The sequence below is a fragment of the Podarcis filfolensis genome (genome assembly GCF_964270895.1).
Source record: "Podarcis filfolensis genome assembly, chromosome: 3".
In the NCBI taxonomy this organism is placed as follows: Eukaryota; Metazoa; Chordata; class Lepidosauria; order Squamata; family Lacertidae; genus Podarcis; species Podarcis filfolensis.
In genome coordinates this window covers 11,770,712-11,791,430 of record NC_139606.1, presented here as the reverse complement: position 1 = coordinate 11,791,430, position 20,719 = coordinate 11,770,712, and the positions used below count along the sequence as shown (strand labels likewise).

At 42.5% G+C, this 20,719-nt stretch overlaps 1 long non-coding RNA gene across 2 annotated transcripts in view; it reads right to left on the bottom strand.

Annotated features, from left to right (window-relative positions):
* Nucleotides 1-20,719, bottom strand: part of LOC310759521 — an 856,102-nt gene that overhangs the window by 441,386 nt on the left and 393,997 nt on the right. For both annotated transcript variants that reach the window (XR_014546372.1, XR_014546373.1), the window contains exon 2: nucleotides 9,511-9,585. This is a non-coding gene — a long non-coding RNA (uncharacterized lncRNA). The remainder of the gene's footprint in view (nucleotides 1-9,510; nucleotides 9,586-20,719) is intronic.

Here is a 20,719-nt window from a genome sequence, read left to right as displayed (position 1 = left end):
CCAACTAGCTTGGACCGGTTACAACTGGTCTAGTCTGGATGAAACCGGGTTCAACCGGTTTAAATCGGTCTGGACCGGTTCCAACCGATCTAGACTAGCTGAAACCAGCTTCGACTGGTTCCAACATGTCTAAACCGGTTCCAACTGGTCTAGACTGGATGAAACCGGCTTGAAGCAGTTCCAACCAGTCTAGACCCGTTCCAACCAGCTGGGACAGGTTCAAACCGGCTTCAACCGGTTCCAAACGGTCCGAACCAGTTCCAACTGGTCTAGACCGGTTCCAACCAGCTTAGACCGGTTTCAACCGGTCTAGACCGGTTCCAAATGATCTAGACAAGATCGAACCAGCTCGGACCGGTTCCAACCGGTCTAGACCGACTGAAACCGGCTTCAACCAGTTCAAACCAGTCTGGTCCGGTTCCAACCGGTCAAGACCGAATCAAACCAGCGTGAACCGATTCTAACTGCTCTAGACCGGTTCCAACTGGTCTAGTCCGGATGAAACTGGCTTCAACCGGTTCCAACCAGTCTGAACCGGTTCCAACCAGTCTAGACCAGTTCCAAATAGCTTGGACCGGTTCCAACTGGTCTAGACTGGTTCAACTGGTCTAGACTGGTTCCAACCAAATTAGACTGGTTTCAACCAGTATAGACCGGTTCCAAATGGTCTAGACAAGTTCGAACCAGCTCGGACCGGTTCCAACCGGTCTAGACCGCCTGAAACCGGCTTCTACCAGTTCAAACCAGTCTGGACCGGTTCAAACCGGCGTCAACCGGTTCTAACCGGTCTAGACCGGTTCCAACTGGTCTAGACCGGTTCCAACTGGTCTAGTCCAGATGAAACTGGCTTCAACCGGTTCCAACCGGTCTGAACCGGTTCCAACCAGTCTAGACCAGTTCCAACTAGCTTGGACCGGTTCCAACTGGTCTAGACTGGATGAAACCGGCTTCAACCAGTTCCAACTGGTCTAGACCGGTTCCAACCAGCTTAGACCGGTTTCAACCGGTCTAGACCAGTTCCAAATGATCTATACAAGATCGAACCAGCTCGGACCGGTTCCAACCAGTCTAGACCGACTGAAACCGGCTTAAACCAGTTCAAACCGGTCCGGTCCGGTTCCAACCGGTCAAGACCGGTTCAAACTGGCGTGAACCGATTCTAACCGGTCTAGACTGGTTCAAACTGGTCTAGTCCGGATGAAACTGGCTTCAACCGGTTCCAACCAGTCTGAACCGGTTCCAACCAGTCTAGACCAGTTCCAACTAACTTGGACTGGTTCCAACTGGTCTAGACTGGTTCAACTGGTCTAGACTGGTTCCAACCAGCTTAGACCGGTTTCAACCAGTATAGACCAGTTCCAAATGGTCTAGACAAGTTCGAACCAGCTCGGACCGGTTCCAACCGGTCTAGACCGCCTGAAACCGGCTTCAACCAGTTCAAACCAGTCTGGACCGGTTCAAACCGGCGTCAACCGGTTCTAACCGGTCTAGACCGTTTCCAACTGGTCTAGACCGGTTCCAACTGGTCTAGTCCGGATGAAACTGGCTTCAACCGGTTCCAACCGGTCTGAACCGGTTCCAACCAGTCTAGACCAGTTCCAACTAGCTTGGACCGGTTCCAACTGGTCTAGACTGGATGAAACCGGCTCCAACCAGTTCCAACCAGTCTAGACCGGTTCCAACCAGCTTGGACAGGTTCAAACCGGCTTCAACCGGTTCCAACCGGTCCGAACCCGTTCCAATTGGTCTAGACCGGTTCCAACCAGCTTAGACTGGTTTCAACTGGTCTAGACCGGTTCCAAATGATCTAGACAAGTTCGAACCAGCTCAGACCGGTTCCAACCGGTCTAGACCGCCTTAAACTGGCTTCAACCGGTTCTAACCGGTCTAGACCGGTTACAACTGGTCTACACCGTTTCCAACAGGTCTAGACTGGATGAAACCGGCTTCAACCAGTTCTAACCAGTCTAGACCCGTTCCAACCAGCTTGGTCAGGTTCAAACCGGCTTCAACCGGTTCCAACCGGTCTGAACCAGTTCCTACTGGTCTAGACCGGTTCCAACCAGCTTAGACCGGTTACAAATGATCTAGACAAGCTCGAACCACTAGGTGGCGCATCGGAAGATGGCTGACAATAACATCTCTCTGACCCACACGAGGTAATTTGGAGTCTATGATGGGGGTAATTAGCCTCCTTAACCCCCCCAGGATTGTGGGGGGACGGCCCTTGCCTGCTGTGCCTTATACCACCCCCGAATTTGTGGGGGTGGGGGCACTCGGCACAAAGCCCTCCTGTGGGATTCTGGCACTCCTGGACGCCGTCCCTGATTCGCGCCGCTAGTTGCAAGCATCTTCAAAAGAAACAATTTGGACGAGATAAATTGCACATGCTTCAAGGAAAAAGGGGAGTAAAGACTGCTGACAGAAGAAATCTCTGATAACAAGACAAGAATAAAATATGAGAAGATACGTCAAGATACGGTATGACTGAGGGGGGAGGGGGGGAAAAACCTGCCTTCCTTTTTCTTATGTGATTTAACAAGAATCCCCTCCCCTAATGAGTCAGAAACTAAGGACTTAAGCTGTGGATTTAAGGCTGTGTGGAGATAAACTTTCGAACCAAAGCAATGTTTCAAGATGAAGCTGGAAAGCTAAGAGTTTTGGAATGACGCAGTTAAAAATGCCGTCGCCATTTTGGGAGGCATTGTTGGAGCTCTTGGGTCTGGGAGGAGAAAGAGAGAAATAGTGTTGTTTACATATCGTGGATCAACTTCTCGGTGGGACTTAAGAGCGACAAATGCCAAATTTATGATGGAAAGAGCGATGTTATCTACGAAGGAGATATATGGAAACCATCTGGACTTAGTGGAGGAACGGGAAATCCACACAGGATTATTATTTTGCTTATCGGCTTAAGGAGACTAACAGAAGAGATCGTAAAGGAAAAATAGAAATTATATGAACAAGATATGATGTGGAAACACCAAGATAAGACTGGATAGACATTAACGCAGTAATAAGAAGATGATCTGAATCCCCCTTTGGATCTTGAAGTATGGGTTCCCCCAACAAAATTTAAAAATTTGGCTTTGCAATTTGGAATTTATGTGATGTGATTTAATTTGATGTGACTGGCCAGTTAATAAAAATTATTTTTTTAAAAAAATAAATAAACCGGTTCCAACTGGTCTAATCCGGATGAAACTGGCTTCAACCGGTTCCAACCAGTCTGAACCGGTTCCAACCAGTCAAGACCAGTTCCAACTAGCTTGGATCAGTTCCAACTGGTCTAGACTGGTTCAACTGGTCTAGACTGGTTCCAACCAGCTTAGACCGGTTTCAACCAGTCTAGACCGGTTCCAAATGGTCTAGACAAGTTCGAACCAGCTCAGACCGGTTCCAACCGGTCTAGACCGCCTGAAACCAGCTTCAACTGGTTCCAACCGGTCTGAACCGGTTTCAACCAGTCTAGACCTGTTCCAACTAGCTTGGACCGGTTACAACTGGTCTAGTCTGGATGAAACCGGGTTCAACCGGTTTAAATCAGTCTGGACCGGTTCCAACCGATCTAGACCAGCTGAAACCAGCTTCAACCGGTTCCAACATGTCTAAACCGGTTCCAACTGGTCTAGACTGGATGAAACCGGCTTGAAGCAGTTCCAACCAGTCTAGACCCGTTCCAACCAGCTTGGAGAGGTTCAAACCGGCTTCAACCGGTTCTAACCGGTCTAGACCGGTTCCAACTGGTCTAGTCCGGCTGAAACTGTCTTCAACCGGTTCCAACCGGTCTGAACCAGTTCCAACCAGTCTAGACCAGTTCCAACCAGCTTGGACCTGCTCCAACTGGTCTAGTCTGGATGAAACCGGCTTCAACCGGTTTTAATCGGTCTCAACCGATTCCAACCGATCTAGACCAAATGAAACCAGCTTCAACCGGTTCCAACCAGTATAGACCAGTTCAAACCTGCTTCAACCGGTTCCAACCGCTCTCGATCGGTTCCAGACAGCTTGGACCGGTTGAAACTGGCTTCAACTGGTTCCAACCGGTCTAGATCGGTTCCAACCGGTTTGAAGCGGTTCCAACTGGTCTAGACCAGTTCCAAACAGCTTGGATCGGTTCCAACCAGTCTAGACCGGTTCAAACTGGCTTCAACCAGTTCCAACCATTCTCGACCGATTCCAACCAGCTTCGACTGGTTCAAACCGGATTCAACCGGTTCCAACCAGTCTGAACTGGTTCCAACCGGTTTCCAACAGCTTGGACTGATTCAAACTGGCTTCAACCGGTTCCAACCGTTCCGGACCAGTTCCAACTGGTCTAGACTGGTTCCAACCAGCTTAGACCGGTTTCAACCGGTTTAGACTGGTTCCAACTGGTCTAGACAAGTTCAAACCAGCTCGGACCGGTTCCAACCGGTCTAGACCGCCTGAAACCGGCTTCAACCAGTTCAAACCGGTCTGGACCGGTTCCAACTGGTCTAGTCCGGATGAAACTGGCTTCAACCGGTTCCAACCAGTCTGAACCGGTTCCGACCAGTCTAGACCAGTTCCAACTAGCTTGGACCGGTTCCAACTGGTCTAGTCTGGATGAAACTGGCTTCAACCGGTTTAAATCGCTCTGGACCGGTTCCAACCGATCTAGACCAGCTGAAACCAGCTGAAACCGGTTCCAACCTGTCTGAACCGGTTCCAACTGGTTCCAACCAGCTTAGACCGGTTTCAACCGGTTTAGACCGGTTCCAAATGGTCTAGACAAGTTCGAACCAGCTCAGACCGTTTCCCACCGGTCTAGACCGCCTGAAACCGGCTTCAACCAATTCCAACCAGTCTAGACCCGTTCCAACCAGCTTGGACAGGTTCAAACCGGCTTCAACCGGTTCCAACCGGTACGAACCAGTTCCAACTGGTCTGGACCGGTTCCAACCAGCTTAGACCGGTTCCAAATGATCTAAACAAGTTCGAACCAGCTCGGACCGGTTCCAACCGGTCTAGACCGCCTGAAACTGGCTTCAACCAGTTCAAACCGGCATCAACCGGTTCTAACCGGTCTAGACCGGTTCCAACTGGTCTAGTCCGGATGAAACTGGCTTCAACCAGTTCCAACCGGTCTGAACCGGTTCCAACCAGTCTAGACCAGTTCCAACTAGCTTGGACCGGTTCCAACTGGTCTAGTGTAGATGAAACCGGCTTCAACTGGTTTAAATCGGTCTGGACCGATTCCATTTCTTTTTATTGAATTTCACTTAGATAACCAAAAGGGAAAACAAATCAACATTTACAAAAGAAATATCCAAACATAACATAAAAATAACATCAGTTTCCGTTACAGCTCTTTGTCTTCACACTTGAATCTTTATATCTTTAAATGTTTAAATCATTCCTCTATACACCTATTGACCTCCATCCCTCCCGATTTCAGGCTTCTTAGTGTAAATGATTTCTTTCTCCTGCGGCCGATAATTGTTGATGGTTTACACATCGTAAGATCTATATCAAACCTGCTATAGTTTTTAAGTTTCTATAATTCCCTTCAATGTATATCATAAATTTATTCCAGTCGCTAATAAACTTTGTATTTTTTTGGTTTCTGATTTTTTGTGTCATTTTTGCTAATTCAACAAATTCAAATAATTTTATTTGCCAATCTCTGATCGCTGGGGTGTTTGGATTTTTCCAATTTTGGGCAATTAATATTCTAGCGGCAACTGTAGCATACTGGAATAATGTCTTATCTTCTTTTTTGATTTCCTCCCCAATTATTCCTAGTAGGAAGACCTCTGGCCTTTTGGCAAAAGTGTATTTAAATTTTTTTTTAACTCATTATAAATAAGTTCCCAATATTTCTTCATTTCTTCGCATGTCCACCACATATGGTAGAAATTGCCTTCTTTGATTTTACACTTCCTGCAAACCTTATTTCCTGTTTTATACATTTTCCCTAGTTTTGCCGGTGTGATGTACCACCTATACATCATCTTTTCCAAATTTTCCCTGAGTGTGACACATGCCGTGAATTTCATTCCACTAGTCCATAATTTCAGCCACTTATCATATTCTATATTATATCCCAGATCCATTGCCCATCTTGTCATGACCTCCTTTATTTCTTCATCTTTGGTGTCCCATTCTAATAATATATTATACATTTTGGATAATAATTTGGATTTGCCTTCAATTATTTCTATCTGAAATTTAGATTTCTTCTCGTTCATCCCTACTTTTTTATCTTCTATCCATGCTGCGTTTATTTGATGGAATTGTAACCAGCCTGTTAATTTATCTTTCAACTCCTCATATGTTCTCATCTTCCATCCGCTTTCTGATCTTATCAGTAGGTCTTCATAGGTCAGTCTTTCTCCTTCCATATTTGCTTTTTTAGTTATTAAAATATCAATTGGTGATAACCACCAGGGTGTTTTCCATTCTAAAAGTTTTTTATTTTTCTCCCACACTTCATATAGAGGCCCTCTAATAATATGACTTGAAAACCCTTTATGTACCTTTTCTTTGTTTTGCCATAAATAGGCGTGATACCGAACCTATTGTCGAACCCCTCTAGGTCTAACAAATCGGTGTTTTCCAAATTAATCCAATCTTTGATCCAACAGAGGCAGGCGGCCTCGAAATATAATTTCAGATTAGGTACCGAGAATCCCCCTCTTTCTTTCCGATCTGTAATAAGTTTAAATCTAATTCTCGGTCTTTTCCCTTGCCATATAAATTTCGAAAGAGTTTTTTGCCAATCTGTAAACATTTTAGAGCCTCTAATCACTGGGATATTTTGAAACAAAAATAACATTCTTGGGAGTATGTTCATTTTTATTGCCGCCATCCTTCCCGTCCACGAAAGCTTCACTCTGTTCCACGTATCTAGATCTTTTTTAATCTCCTTCCATGTTGTAAGATAGTTATCTTGAATTAGATTTATGTTTTTTGTAGTTAGCCAAATTCCCAGATACTTTTTTTTTTACCACCTTAATTCCATTCTGTATCTCCAATTTTTCTCTTTCATCTTTTCCCAAATTTTTAGTCAGCATTTTTGTCTTTAATTTATTTAATTTGAAACCAGATAGCTTGCCAAATTCTTCTAATATCTCCAAGGCCTTACCAACACTTTTTTGCGGATTTCTAGGGATAGCATCAAATCATCCGCTTACGCTTTTAGTTTATATTCTTTCGTTCCTATTTTGATCCCTCGGATCTCTGGCATTACTCTTATTTTATTTGTGATTACCTCTAGTACCATAATGAATAAAAGTGGGGATAGAGGGCATCCCTGCCTTGTTCCTTTTTCAATTTTAAATGAATTTGTTAGATTGTTGTTTATAATCAGTTTAGCAGATTGGTTCGAATAGATTGCTTTTATTCCTTCCATAAACTCGCCCTCTAGCCCTGCTTTCTCCATACTCTTTAATAGGAACTGCCATGAAACATTGTCGAATGCCTTTTCGGCATCGATGAAAATCAGCGCCGCAGGTATTTTGTTCTTACATTCCAGATATTCAATAATGTTTATGATATGCCTTACGTTATCTTTAAGTAACCTATTTGGAAGGAATCCTGCTTGATCCTTATGTATTAGATTTACTAGACATTTTTTAAGTCTGCTTGCCATCACCTCCGCGAAGATTTTATAATCGTTATTTAATAGTGATATGGGTCTGTAGTTTTTAATATTTAATTTATCCGTGTCTGGTTTAGGGATCATCGTAATGTGAGCCTCTTTCCATGTCTCTGGTGCCTTTCCTCCTCTTAATATGTTGTTCATGATGTCACATAGCACTGGCGTTAATTGGTTTTCTAATACTTTATAATATTTGGCTGATAATCCGTCCGGTCCTGGGGCTTTCCCTAGTTTCATCTTCCTTATCGCATCTTGGATCTCTTCTGCTTTTATGGGGTTATTTAGTTGAATTCTTTCTTCCTCTGTTATGGTCCTCCTGCAGTAATCTTCTAGATATTTTACTATTCGGGTTGTTTCTTCCTCTTCTTTTTTGTACAACTTCTCGTAGAATTTGAGGAAATTTTCCTTTATTTCTTTTGGATCTTCTATCAATTGCTCCTCTATTTTTATCTTGTTTATCACATTTTGTTTTTGCCTTCTTCGCAATTGCCAAGCTAATAATTTACCCGTTTTGTTAGCTGACTCAAAATATTTTTGTTTCATTGATTTAATTTTCCATTCAATTTCTTGACTTGTTAACATTGAGTACTGTGATTGTAACATTTTTATTATTTGCATGTTTTGTTCATCTTTCGGATTTGTTGTTAATTTTTTCTCACATTCTCTTAGCTGGTTAAGAATTTCCTCTTTCTTTTGTTCTCTTACTTTCCTCTTGTAACTATTTTGCTGAATAAAAAACCCTCTTAAAACCGCCTTACTGGCGTCCCAGACAATGTCCATACTTGTTTCTTTATTAAGATTCAGGCTGAAATAATCTTTTAAGGTGGCTTTGGCTTTTTCAACCACATCTTCGCTCTCCAATAGATATTCATTCATTCTCCATCTGAACCCGCCCTGTGTTTTGCCTTTTATTTCTAAAACTACCGGGTTATGATCAGAGAGAGTTCTAGGTTGGATTTCACAGTTTATAGTTCTTAATGTAAGTTCCCTTGAGACCCAGATTTGATCAATTCTACCCCAGCTCTTATGTGGCTCTGAAAAGAAAGTGAATTGCTTCTCTATTGGATGTTTGTCTCTCCAGATGTCTATTAAATCTAAGTTTTCCTCCAAATTATTAAAGGATCTTGGCAGTTTCCCTTTGTCAGAGCTGCCCGAGGTCCCAGCTCACAAAGGACCAACGCCGCTTCGTTGTTAAGTACGAAAGTCTTTATTGAAGTTCAGTTTCATTTCCAGAGCCGCAGCGTGCAGCTCTACGTCTCAAACTCTAGACCGCTGAAGCTCCGTCTGAATCTCCTCCCCCCAGACACCAGTTTAAGACTCTAGCCTTGCTCCACCTCTTCCTCTGCTCTTTCCGCCTCTGGTTCCGCCTGTCCGTCGGGGTCTCGCCCTTTCTAGACTCTTCTGACGCTGAATCCCCTGAGCCTTCCCCCTCCCTCCGGCGGGCTTTAGGAGCTGGTTCCCAATCCGGGTCTCCTGCTGTCCCCCGCGCCTGTACATTTGAACTTGGCGCGCGCGCCCAGCCGGCAACTTTCCTCCTGACCGTTTCACTGCTGCTGTCACTGCTTCCCCCTTTGGGGAGGCTAGCTGCAACTGACCTCCCCTCCGTTCCCCCACTCTCCGATGGAGGCGTGGTCAGCCCTGACTCATCTCCTCTCCCCGCTGGAGGAGACGCTGGTCCTGACACATGTGACTCTTCCCCTACGCTCTGGTGGGGAAACTGGTCCTGATCCCCCGCTGCTGCTTTGGGGTTCCCGGCTGGCTCCTTGTTTCTGGTGCGTCCCCCCTGGGACCCCCCTTGCCCTGACCATCGGCGCCCCCTTCTGGGAATCTTCTGATTCGCTGGAGAAGCTCATGGAATCTCTCGGGTCACTGTCATACTCCCCTACGCTGCCTTCAGATTCCTCCCCCTCGCTCTCCATTTCCTCTCTCCCCTGTGCTCCTGCTCCCGAGCCCCTGACACCCTTGTTTACTTTTTTTCTTTCCTGATTGTCTGTCTATTTCTGGTTTCGGCACTCCATTGAAATCTCCCAATAATATCATCTTGTTACACTCTAACTCCAGTAAAATTTGTTCCAGTTTCCTAAAAAATTCCGGTTTATTCAGATTTGAGGCATATATGTTTATCACATTAAGTTTTTCACCCTGGAAGTTAATTTGTACCCCCAAAATCCTTCCTTCATCATCTTTACTAATCACTTTGGGTTCCCATTTTTCTTTAACATATATCGCTACCCCTCTTTTCTTTTCCGCAATACATTTTATAAACTCAACCCTCAACTTTTTGTGTATCAGGATAAGTTTATGCTTTTTAGTCATGTGTGTCTCCTGTATGCAAATTAAATCGAGATTCTTTCTTTTCAGCACATTTACAATTTTATTCCTTTTGGTTTTTTCATTCAAACCGTTCACATTCCACGACAAAACTTTCAAATTCATTATAATGACTACTTTCCAGTTTACAGATAACTAATAATTTAAATTCGAGTGGTTTTGTTTTCTCTATTCTCTTCCTCTTCTTCTTCTTCCTCTTCCACTGCTACCTCTTCCTCTTCTTCTTCGTCTACTCCTTCTTCTCTTCCTTTATCTTCTCGATCTTTTCCTTTCTCTTTTTTCCTTCTTCTCTCCTCTGGGTCCTCATTTCTTCCTTCATATCTCTCCTCTACTTTTCCTAGATCTTTCTCGTATCTACGCGAAAATTTCTTCACTTCTTGGGTCTCGGGAATCCTAAATCTTTTATCTTTATAAAAAAGGGAAATCCCTTCAGGGAACTCCCATCTATATTGTATACCATTCTTTTTTAGGACGCTTGCCAGCTGTTTATAACCTTCCCTTTTGCGCAGGAGTCTGGTTGGTATCTCTTTAAAGATGATGATTGGTCTGCCATCAATTATTAATTTTTTTTTGATAGCTTATTCTTAATATCATATTTTTCATCTCTATCGAATTGAATATAACTAAGCAGTCTCCTGCGACTTTTTTTGATTTTACTTGTTTGGTCTTTGTTTTTATTCTGAAAGTGTTTTCCATCGTATATGCAACCTCTTCTTCTTTCAGTTCTAACCATTTTGCTAATTCTTTAGTCATTTTTTCTTTAATGTTTTCATTCATTTCTTCTCCTACTCCTCTAAATTTCAAATTTAACTGTTTTTGTTTCATTTCAATCATCGCTAAATTGTCCAAAACTTGATCTTGATTTCTATTTAGTTCTCCTATCTCATCCTTTATCCTATCTGTCTCCTTTCTTTGTTCTTTCATTTCTTTTTGTATTTTTTTATTTGTTTCTTCCATGGTCTTTGACCGAACTGTCAAGTCTTTAATTTTACTTGACAATTCTCCTACTGCTCCCTCTATTTTCTTATCTATCAACTCATGCATCTCTCCTAGTTTTTTCTCCATACGTATTTCACTCTGTTTGAACTCCTCTTTTATTTTTAACCATAGAATATCTAGGTCCTTAATCTCTTCTTGTCGGGATGTTTTCCTTTCCGATGGTGTTCCTCCTATCTTTTTTCCATTTCCCCCCGACATTTTCTCCTTCTCTAATTTTTTAAATTAAATCTCTTGCAATATTTGTTCTCTCCCCTAGAGGGCGCACAATCTAAACCAAATCTAATTAATTATCAAACAATATATTCAAAAGCACTTTCTTAAACACTGAAATTGCAAATTTTTACCATTTAGAGTCAAAAAATGTGTGTATAGGATGACTCTATAAGTGTAGTAAATCAGATTATTCTCAGTCACTTTAGGTTCCTACAAATACACTAAGATGTTAATCTGCAAAATTAGCTTATATAATTTCCAGCTTCAATTCTAGGATCCCAGATATCAGTTAATTTCCAAAATTAAAGACCCAGTTGGTAAACATACAGTCTATAAACTCCAAATTTGGATAGGGTCTAACATAACCTCACAACTAATACAAGTTAGTCCAAATTATTTCAATAATAAACTTATTAGGAGATTGTTAACTATGTAGAGATAAAGGCCTTATAAGAAGACCATTAATAATCTATTAATCTTACAGGGAAGCCTTTATAATGAAAGAAAGAGCGAAAAAAAGAGGGGAAAAAACAAACAAAACAAGAAGAACAACAAGCAAACAGTAAGAGCAGCAACGTAAATTTAACATATATCTAATTTTTGTTTTATATAAAGGCTCCCTTTTCTTCCTTCTATTTGAACTTCAGCCACTTGGTCGGCTTAGTCCAGTTCCAATATTTCACCAGAAGAGTGCGTTAGTGTTTAAGGGTTGGTCTCAATAGATACCGTATTTTTCCCTCTATAACACGCAGATTTTTTCTCCTAAAAAGGAAGGGGAAATGTCTGTGCGTGTTATTGAGCGAATGTGTGGTCCCTGGAGCCAAATGGCAAAAAAAATCAGGCAAAAATCAAATCGCGCGTCTCGGAGAAGGGAAACCTGAAAAGAGGAAGTGGCTGCTTTCCTGCATTCTGCCTCAGGGTCTTACTGCCCACCCTCCTCTGTTTCCTTGCTGTGTTTGCTCAAACGGAACAAAGAGCAGGGAAAGCCCCTCCCCTCCAGGCAAGCAGAGGGGAAAGCAGAGTGTCGTCTCTGTGCTCCGGTGCTGCTGAAAACATGCAGGAGAGAGAGAGAGAGAGAGAGAGAGAGAGAGAGAGCTGGCTGGCTTGGGTGGGTAGGTGAGGGAAAACTTTTGCCTTCCTTTCCTCCCTCCCGTTATACCCCTCTCCTGCATTCTTAGCCAGCTGCTTCTCTGCACACCCCTCTCGTGCTCCTTGTCCATTCTGTATTTTTCCTTCCTTCCCCACTTAAAATGTGGTTAAAAAGCATGGATCCACATGGATCCTCAGGATCTTTGCATTGGGTCACCCCAAATTCACCATCAGATCACATAGCATGTCCATGGCTACAGCCTGCCCCCCAAAAATCACACACGCACTGTTGCCTGGGGCTGCAATGGTGCAAAAATGTGGTTAAAAAGCATGGATCCACATGGATCCTCAGGATCTTTGCATTGGGTCACCCCAAATTCACCATCAGATCACATAGCATGTCCATGGCTACAGCCTGCCCCCCCCCAAATCACGCACCCACTGTTGCCTGGGGCTGCAATGGTGCAAAAACGTGGTTACAAAACATGGATCCTCAGGATCTTTGCATTGGGTCACCCCAAATTCACCATCAGAGCACATAGCATGTCCATGGCTACAGTCTGCCCCCCCCAAAATCACACACCCACTGTTGCCTGGGGCTGCAATGGTGCAAAAACGTGGTTACAAAGCATGGATCCACAGGGATTCTCAGGATTTTTGCATTGGGTCACCCCAAATTCACCATCAGATCACATGTCTGTGGCCACAGCATGAAGCACAAAAATGATACATCCACTGTTTCATTCAGAATGTTTTTTCCCTTGTTTTCCTCCTCTAAAAACGATGTGCGTGTTATGGTCAGGTGCGTGTTATCGAGCGAAAAATACGGTAAATCTCTAAGGCCAAAGAGAGAGCAGAGAGCATCGAAGCAGTTCGTAGAGAGAGAAAATATGGATAGATAAAAAAATAAGAAATAAACCCAATCTCTACTATACAATTTGATAGGCTCCACACAGTTAGGCCTCCACAAATAAGGAAAAGAGGGGGAGAGAGTTATTTACTTAGCTTCTAAATTCTGTGCTCTTCGGCCACTTGCTGGCTTAATCCAAAACTGGGCTATAATTAGAGAAGATCCAGAGGTCCAAAAATCCAAAAATCAAATCCAGTCCATCAAATGAGTAGGAATATATCCCCCAATGATCTTAAGTACACTCCTCTCTGACTCAGTTCGAGTATATTTCAGTTCCAAAAAGATCCAAATTTCCAAACCTTTAAGAGTCCGGGGTATTCAAATTTTAATCCAGTCATTCAAAAGGAGGAAGTAGGTGTTCAATTGGTCTAGTCCCTGTGAGCTCAGTTCATGAAGAGTTCCAAACAACTCAGAGAAAAGAAGTAAAAAAAAAAAAGAGGTCAAAAATCCAAGTTCTTTAGGGGGGGAGGGGGTTAGTGTCCAAATTTAAAGTTTAAAGGAGGAGGGAAAAAAATTTACACTCTTGCTTAATCAATTGCCCAAGCTGTACTATAGAGATTTCAGTATTTCAGTATTTAAGACAAAAAGGGCAATGAGTGGAAGTTATTATTTTGTTTTAAAGCCTTTATTTTATTTTGTCCTTTCTCTTCTCCCCTCCTTCCCCCTTGTGCTTCAGTATTGGCGTTTAAGGCTTCAGAATATTTGTCTCTTTATAACCACTCTGTTCAGTTCATTCTCTTGTTTTTAGTGTCTTCCCCCCAAAAAGGATACAAAGTCTCTAAAGGTCTATTCAACTACTTTTATATTACTTAGTTTCCTTCACCTCGCTTAAAAGATTGCTGAGGACTTTCACTTTTCTGTTTTCTACAGCGGGTGAATAGCCACTTCCTTTCTTGACTCTTACAACTATGTATCCTGCGCCATTTTCACTCTGAAAAAACAGGTCGGGTTTCTCATTTGAATCCTTTTACACCCAGATCTCACTTAGTGTTTAGTCAAAAGTTTTTAGCGCAGAATTACTCCAAAAACACTAAGGGTTCTGTTCCTAAAGTTACGGAGGTTTCTCGCTTTTTCAGTAGGAGCTAGAGGCATCGCTCCACGGGATCCGCAGAGCTTACCATTCGCGTTTCTCGGTCCCGTCGCTCTCGAGTCCTTAAGAGAAAAAACCCGAAAAAACTTCGGAACCACTCCAACGCTGCTGGATAGCTTATCCCTAAAGGGTATACCCCTTGAGATTTTGGGGGTCGCAGTGCCTTTGCGTTGCCCCCAAGTCCCCGTGAAGCTCGGAAAAGGTCTCAGCGGCTTCTCCGCGCTCCCTGCTACTTGCGATCCCAAACCGGAAGTCCTGGACCAATTCCAACCGATCTAGACCAGCTGAAACCAGCCTCAACCGGTTCCAACCAGTATAGACCAGTTCAAACCTGCTTCAACCGGTTCCAACCGGTCTAGACCGGTTCCAACCAGCTTGGACCGGTTGAAACCGGCTATAACCGGTTCCAACCGGTCTAGATCGGTTCCAACCGGTTTGAAGCGGTTCCAACCGGTCTAGACGAGTTCAAAACAGCTTGGATCGGTTCCAACCAGTCTAGACCGGTTCAAACCGGCTTCAACCAGTTCCAACCAGTCTCGACCAATTCCAACCACCTTCGACTGGTTCAAACCGGATTCAACCAGTTCCAACCAGTCTGAACCGGTTCCAAGCAATTCCAAACAGCTTGGACCGATTCAAACCAGCTTCAACCAGTTCCAACCGGACTGCACCAGTTCCAACTGGTCTAGACCGGTTCCAACTGGTCTAGTCTGGATGAAACCGGCTTCAACCGGTTTAAATCGGTCTTGACCGGTTCCAACCGATGTAGACCAGCTGAAACCATCTTCAATCGGTTCCAACCAGTCTGAACCGGTTCCAACTGGTCTAGATTGGATGAAAACGGCTTCAACCAGTTCCAACCAGTCTAGACCCGTTCCCACCAGTTTGAAGCGGTTCCAACCAGTCTAGACGAGTTCAAAACAGCTTGGATCGATTCCAACCAGTCTAGACCGGTTGAAACCGGCTTCAACCAGTTCCAACCAGTCTCGGCCGATTCAAACCACCTTCGACTGGTTCAAACCGGATTCAACCGGTTCCAAACAGCTTGGACCGATTCAAACCGGCTTCAACCGGTTCCAACCGGTCCGGACCAGTTCCAACTGGTCTAGACTGGTTCCAACCACCTTAGACCGGTTTCAACCGGTCTAGACCGGTTCCAAATGGTCTAGACAAGTTCGAACCAGCTCGGACCGGTTCCAACCGGTCTAGACCGCCTGAAACCGGCTTCAACCAGTTCAAACCGGTCTGGACCGGTTCCAACCGGTCAAGACCAGTTCAAACCGGCGTCAACCAGTTCTAAGCGGTATAGACCGGTTCCAACTGGTCTAGTCCGGATGAAACTGGCTTCAACCGGTTCCAACCAGTCGAGACCAGTTCCAACTAGCTTGGACCGGTTCCAACTGGTCTAGACTGGTTCAACTGGTCTAGACTGGTTCCAACCAGCTTAGACCGGTTTCAAACGGACTAGACCAGTTCCAAATGGTCTAGACAAGTTTGAACCAGCTTGGACCGGTTCCAACCGGTCTAGTCCGCCTGAAGCCGGTTTGAATCGGTCCAAGCTGTTTGGAACCGGTTGGAACCGGTTCAGACTGGTTGGAACTGGTTGAATCCGGTTTGAACCAGTTGAAGGTGGTTGGAATCGGTCGAGACTGGTTGGAACTGGTTGAAGCCGGTTTGAACCGGTCTACACTGGTTGGAACCGATCCAAGCTGTTTGGACCTCGTCTAGACTAGTTCAAACCTGCTTCAACCGGTTCCAACTGGTCTCGACCGGTTCCAACCGGTTTGAAGCGGTTCCAACCGGTCTAGACGAGTTCCAAACAGCTTGGTTTTTTTTTTATAATATTTTTATTTTTTCCATATAAACACAACATACATAAACATACAAAGACAAAAACAAAACAAAAAACATGTACCATTTCATATCCTAATTTCTTATACCTTTCTTCCCCGACTTCCTCATGCCTCCCTTTTCTGTATTCCAAATTCTTATCGATTGCTCAGCAAATCTTCCCTTATTTTAATTTAAATTTAGACTAGTCTTCCTTATTCTCCTTGTCTTAACCATAGCTAATAGTAACCATTTACTTTCCAGTCCAACATCATTCTAACTTTCATTAATTTTGTAATATTTCTTTAAATAGTCTTTGAATTTTTTCCATTCTTCTTGCGCTGCTTCTCTTCCCTGGTTTCGGATTCTGCTCGTCATTTCTGCCAAGCCCATGTAGTCTATCACCTTCATCTGCCATTCTTCCAGTGTGGGTAGCTCTTGCGTCTTCCAGTACTTCGCAATAAGTATTCTAGCTGCTGTTGTAGCATACATAAAGAAAGTTATATCCGTCTTTAACACCCCTTGGCCGACAATACCCAAGAGAAAGGCCTCTGGTTTCTTGGAGAAAGTATATTTAAATACCTTTTTAAGTTCATTATAGATCATTTCCCAGAATACCTTAATCTTCGGGCAAGTCCACCAAAGATGAAAAAATGTACCTTCAGTTTCTTTACATTTCCAACATTTATTGTCAGGCAAATGGTAAATCTTTGCAAGCTTGACTGGGGTTATGTACCACCTATAAATCATTTTCATAATGTTTTCTCTTAAGGCATTACATGCCGTAAATTTCATCCCGGTGGTCCACAACTTTTCCCAATCAGCAAACAAAATATTATGACCAATGTCCTGAGCCCATTTAATCATGGCCGATTTAACCGTTTCATCTTGTGTATTCCATTTCAGCAGCAAATTGTACATTTTTGACAAATTCTTAGTACTGGGTTCTAACAGTTCTGTCTCCAATTTTGATTTTTCCACCTGGAAGCCAATTTTACTGTCCAGTTTAAACGCTTCATTTATTTGATGATAGTGCAACCAGTCTCTCACCTTCCCTTTTAATTTCTCAAAACTCTGTAATCTCAGTTTGTCCCCTTCCTTTTCCATAATTTCCCAGTATCTTGGCCACTTGGACTCCATATTTAACTTTTTAACTGCCTTAGCTTCCATTGGCGACAGCCACCTTGGAGTTTTATTTTCCAGCAAGTCTTTATATCTAACCCAGACATTTAATAGTGCTTTTCTGACAATATGATTTTTGAAACTTTTATGTGCTTTAACCTTGTCATACCACAAATATGCATGCCACCCAAAAATATTGTTAAAACCTTCCAAATCCAAAATGTCTGTGTTTTCAAGAAGCAGCCATTCTTTCAGCCAGCAGAAAGCTGCCACTTCATAGTACAATTTAAAGTCTGGCAGGGCAAACCCCCCTCTTTCCTTTGAATCCGTTAGTATCTTAAATTTAATTCTGGGCTTTTTGCCCTGCCAGACAAATTTAGATATGTCTTTTTGCCACTTCTTGAAACAATCCATTTTATCAATTATTTGCAATGCTTGGAACAAAAACAACATTCTTGGCAATACATTCATTTTTATAACTGCAATTCGGCCTAACAAGGAAAGCTTTAAATTGGACCAAATCTCCAAATCTTTTTTCACTTCTCTCCAAGTTTTTTCATAATTATCTTTAAACAAATTCACATTTTTAGCTGTCATATTTATACCCAAATATTTCACTTTTTTAACCACAGTCAACCCTGTCTCGTTCTGAAACCTTTCTTTTTCTATCTGTGTCAAATTTTTCTCCAAAACCCTTGTCTTAGACTTATTCAATTTAAATCCTGCCATTTGACCAAACTCTTGAATTATTTCCAAAACTCTTTTCGTGCTAGCTTCTGGCTCTTGCAATGTAAGTACTAAATCATCTGCAAATGCTCTCAGTTTATATTGTTTAGCTCCGACCTGAATCCCTTTAACCAACTGGTCCCTCCTAATCATATTAAGCAAAACCTCCAGGACCGATATAAAAAGTAGTGGGGAGATAGGACACCCCTGACGTGTCCCTTTTTCAATCTTGAACTCTTCTGTAACCACATTATTTACAATTAGTTTCGCTTTCTGTTCAGAGTATATTGCACCTATACCATTCTCAAACCCTTGGCCTACCCCCATCCCCCGGAGGTTCTTCAACATGAAACTCCAAGAAATGTTATCAAAGGCTTTCTCGGCATCCACAAAAATCAAAACCGCCTTGGTATTTATATTCACTTCCAACTTTTCCAAAATGTCAATTATATTCCTTACATTGTCCGACAAATGCCTTTTCGGGAGAAAGCCCGCTTGGTCCCCATGAATCTCCTCCATCAAAACTCTTTTCAGTCTCTTTGCTAAAATATCAGCAAAGATTTTATAATCCACATTCAATAACGAGATGGGTCGGTAGTTTTTAAGTTGAGTCTTTTCAGTCTCTGTCTTTGGTATAAGTGTGATATAGGCCTCACTCCACGTATCAGGTGCCCTTTTCCCCTCCATAATCTCATTACAGACTTCCTTCAAAGGCTGTATCAGTCCTTCCTTCAAAACTTTATAATATTTAGAAGTCAGTCCATCCGGCCCGGGGGATTTGCCCAGCGTCATGCCTTGAATGGCATCTTCTATTTCTTGTGCTGATATCTCCTGATTCAAAATTGTTTTACTTTCCTGCGAAACCTTTTTCAGCCCATTTTTCTCGAGGAATTGTTGTATATCCATTTCATTCTGCGGCCCTTGTGTGTAGAGTTGTCTAAAGTAGTTCTGAAAACAGTTCCTGATTTCCGCTGGGTTGCTTATATTCTTTCCTTCCACCTCTATATTTGTCACCGTGTTGAGTTTTTGTCTCTTCTTTATTTGCCAAGCCAATAGCTTACCACATTTGTCAGCAGATTCAAAGGTCTTTTGTCTCATTTGTTTAATTTTCCACTCTAATTCTTGATTCATCAGTTCCATATATTGTGTTTGATGAAATTTAATTTCTCTTAAAATCTCTTGGGATTTTGGCTTCGATCTTAATTGTTTTTCCCCTTCTTTTATCTTTTCCAAAATTCTCTCCTTCTTCTCATTTTGCTTTCTTTTCTTTAAAGTATTTTGCTGAATCAAAAACCCTCTCATCACGGCTTTGCTTGCGTCCCATACTATTCTTTTTTCTACTTTAGACCTTAAGTTGATTTCAAAGTAGTCTTTCAAAGTTTTTTGGGCCTTCTTGCAGATCTCCTCATCTCTGAATAAGGTGTCATTCATTCTCCATCTGAAGGAACCAGTTGTTGTTTGCCTCATCACCATCTTTACTGCATTATGGTCGGAGAAAGTTTTTGGGCAGATTTCTACTTTTTTTATGTTCGGCGCCATACTGCTAGTCACCCAAATTTGGTCAATCCTTGTCCATGTCATTTTGGCTTCAGAAAAGAAGGTTCCCTCTCTTTCTAATGGGTGTTTTGTTCTCCAAATATCAATCAAGTCCATATTGTCAGTCATTTCAAAAAAAGTCTTTGGTAGTCTTCCATCTTTTGTTATTACCTGTCTTTGTGCTTTGTCCATATTTGTTGAAACTACTCCATTCATATCTCCCATCAAAATTAAGTTGTAATCCATATGGTCCATCAAGATTTCATGCAACTTCTTAAAGAATTCAGCTTTCCCTTCATTTGGTGCGTAGATTCCCACTATCAAGTACTTCTCTCCTTGGAATTGAATTTCAATTGCCAAATATCTTCCTTGATCATCTTTAAAAATTTGTTTCGGTTGCAACTTTTCTTTTGCATAGATCACCACTCCTCTCTTTTTTACTCTGTCTGAGGATATAAATTCCTGTCCCAGTCTTTTATTTATTAATAATTTTCTATGTGCTCTTGTCACATGAGTCTCTTGTAGACAAATCAAGTCCAATTGGTCTTTCTTTAAGGCATGAAATATATTTTTTCTCTTTCTGGGAATGTTCAAACCGTTACAATTCCAGGTTAGAAGTTGCAGAGCCATGATGGGATTATTTACTCCTTCCTCCTACAGCTCCCTGTTTTTGTTCCTCGTCTGTCGGTGGTACCGTGTCCGTGTCCAGTGACGGATGCCCTTGTCCTGGAAATGTCTCTTTCTGTAGGTCTTCTTCGTGTTCTCCCAGGAACTTGTCTTTATCACTCACAGTCTTTATTCTTCTCTTCTTCCCCTTGTATTTAAAAGACAAGCCTTGGGGAAACTCCCACCTGAATGGTATGTAGTTCCTTTTCAGCAATATCACCAGGTCCTTATAATGTCCTCTTGCGTCCAAGATACTCTTAGGAATGTCTTTAAAGATCTCAATATAAAAGTCTTCAATTCGAAGGGTTGTTTGGTAATGCAGGTTCAGTATTTTATCTCGCTCCTCCTTTGATCTTAGAGTTATAAGACAATCTCTGGGTCGATTCTTCTTCTGCCTTGTTCCCAATCTAAATGCACTTTCTATCTTGAAATCTTCTTTCTCCAACTCCTGCTTCCAAAAATCAGAAAATTCTTTTGTCAAATAGTCCACCAAGTTGTCTCCTTCCTTTTCCGGCACAAGTCTAATCCTTAAATTCCTCTCCTTACGTTGCATATCCTGCATAGAGAGTGCCAACTCATACTC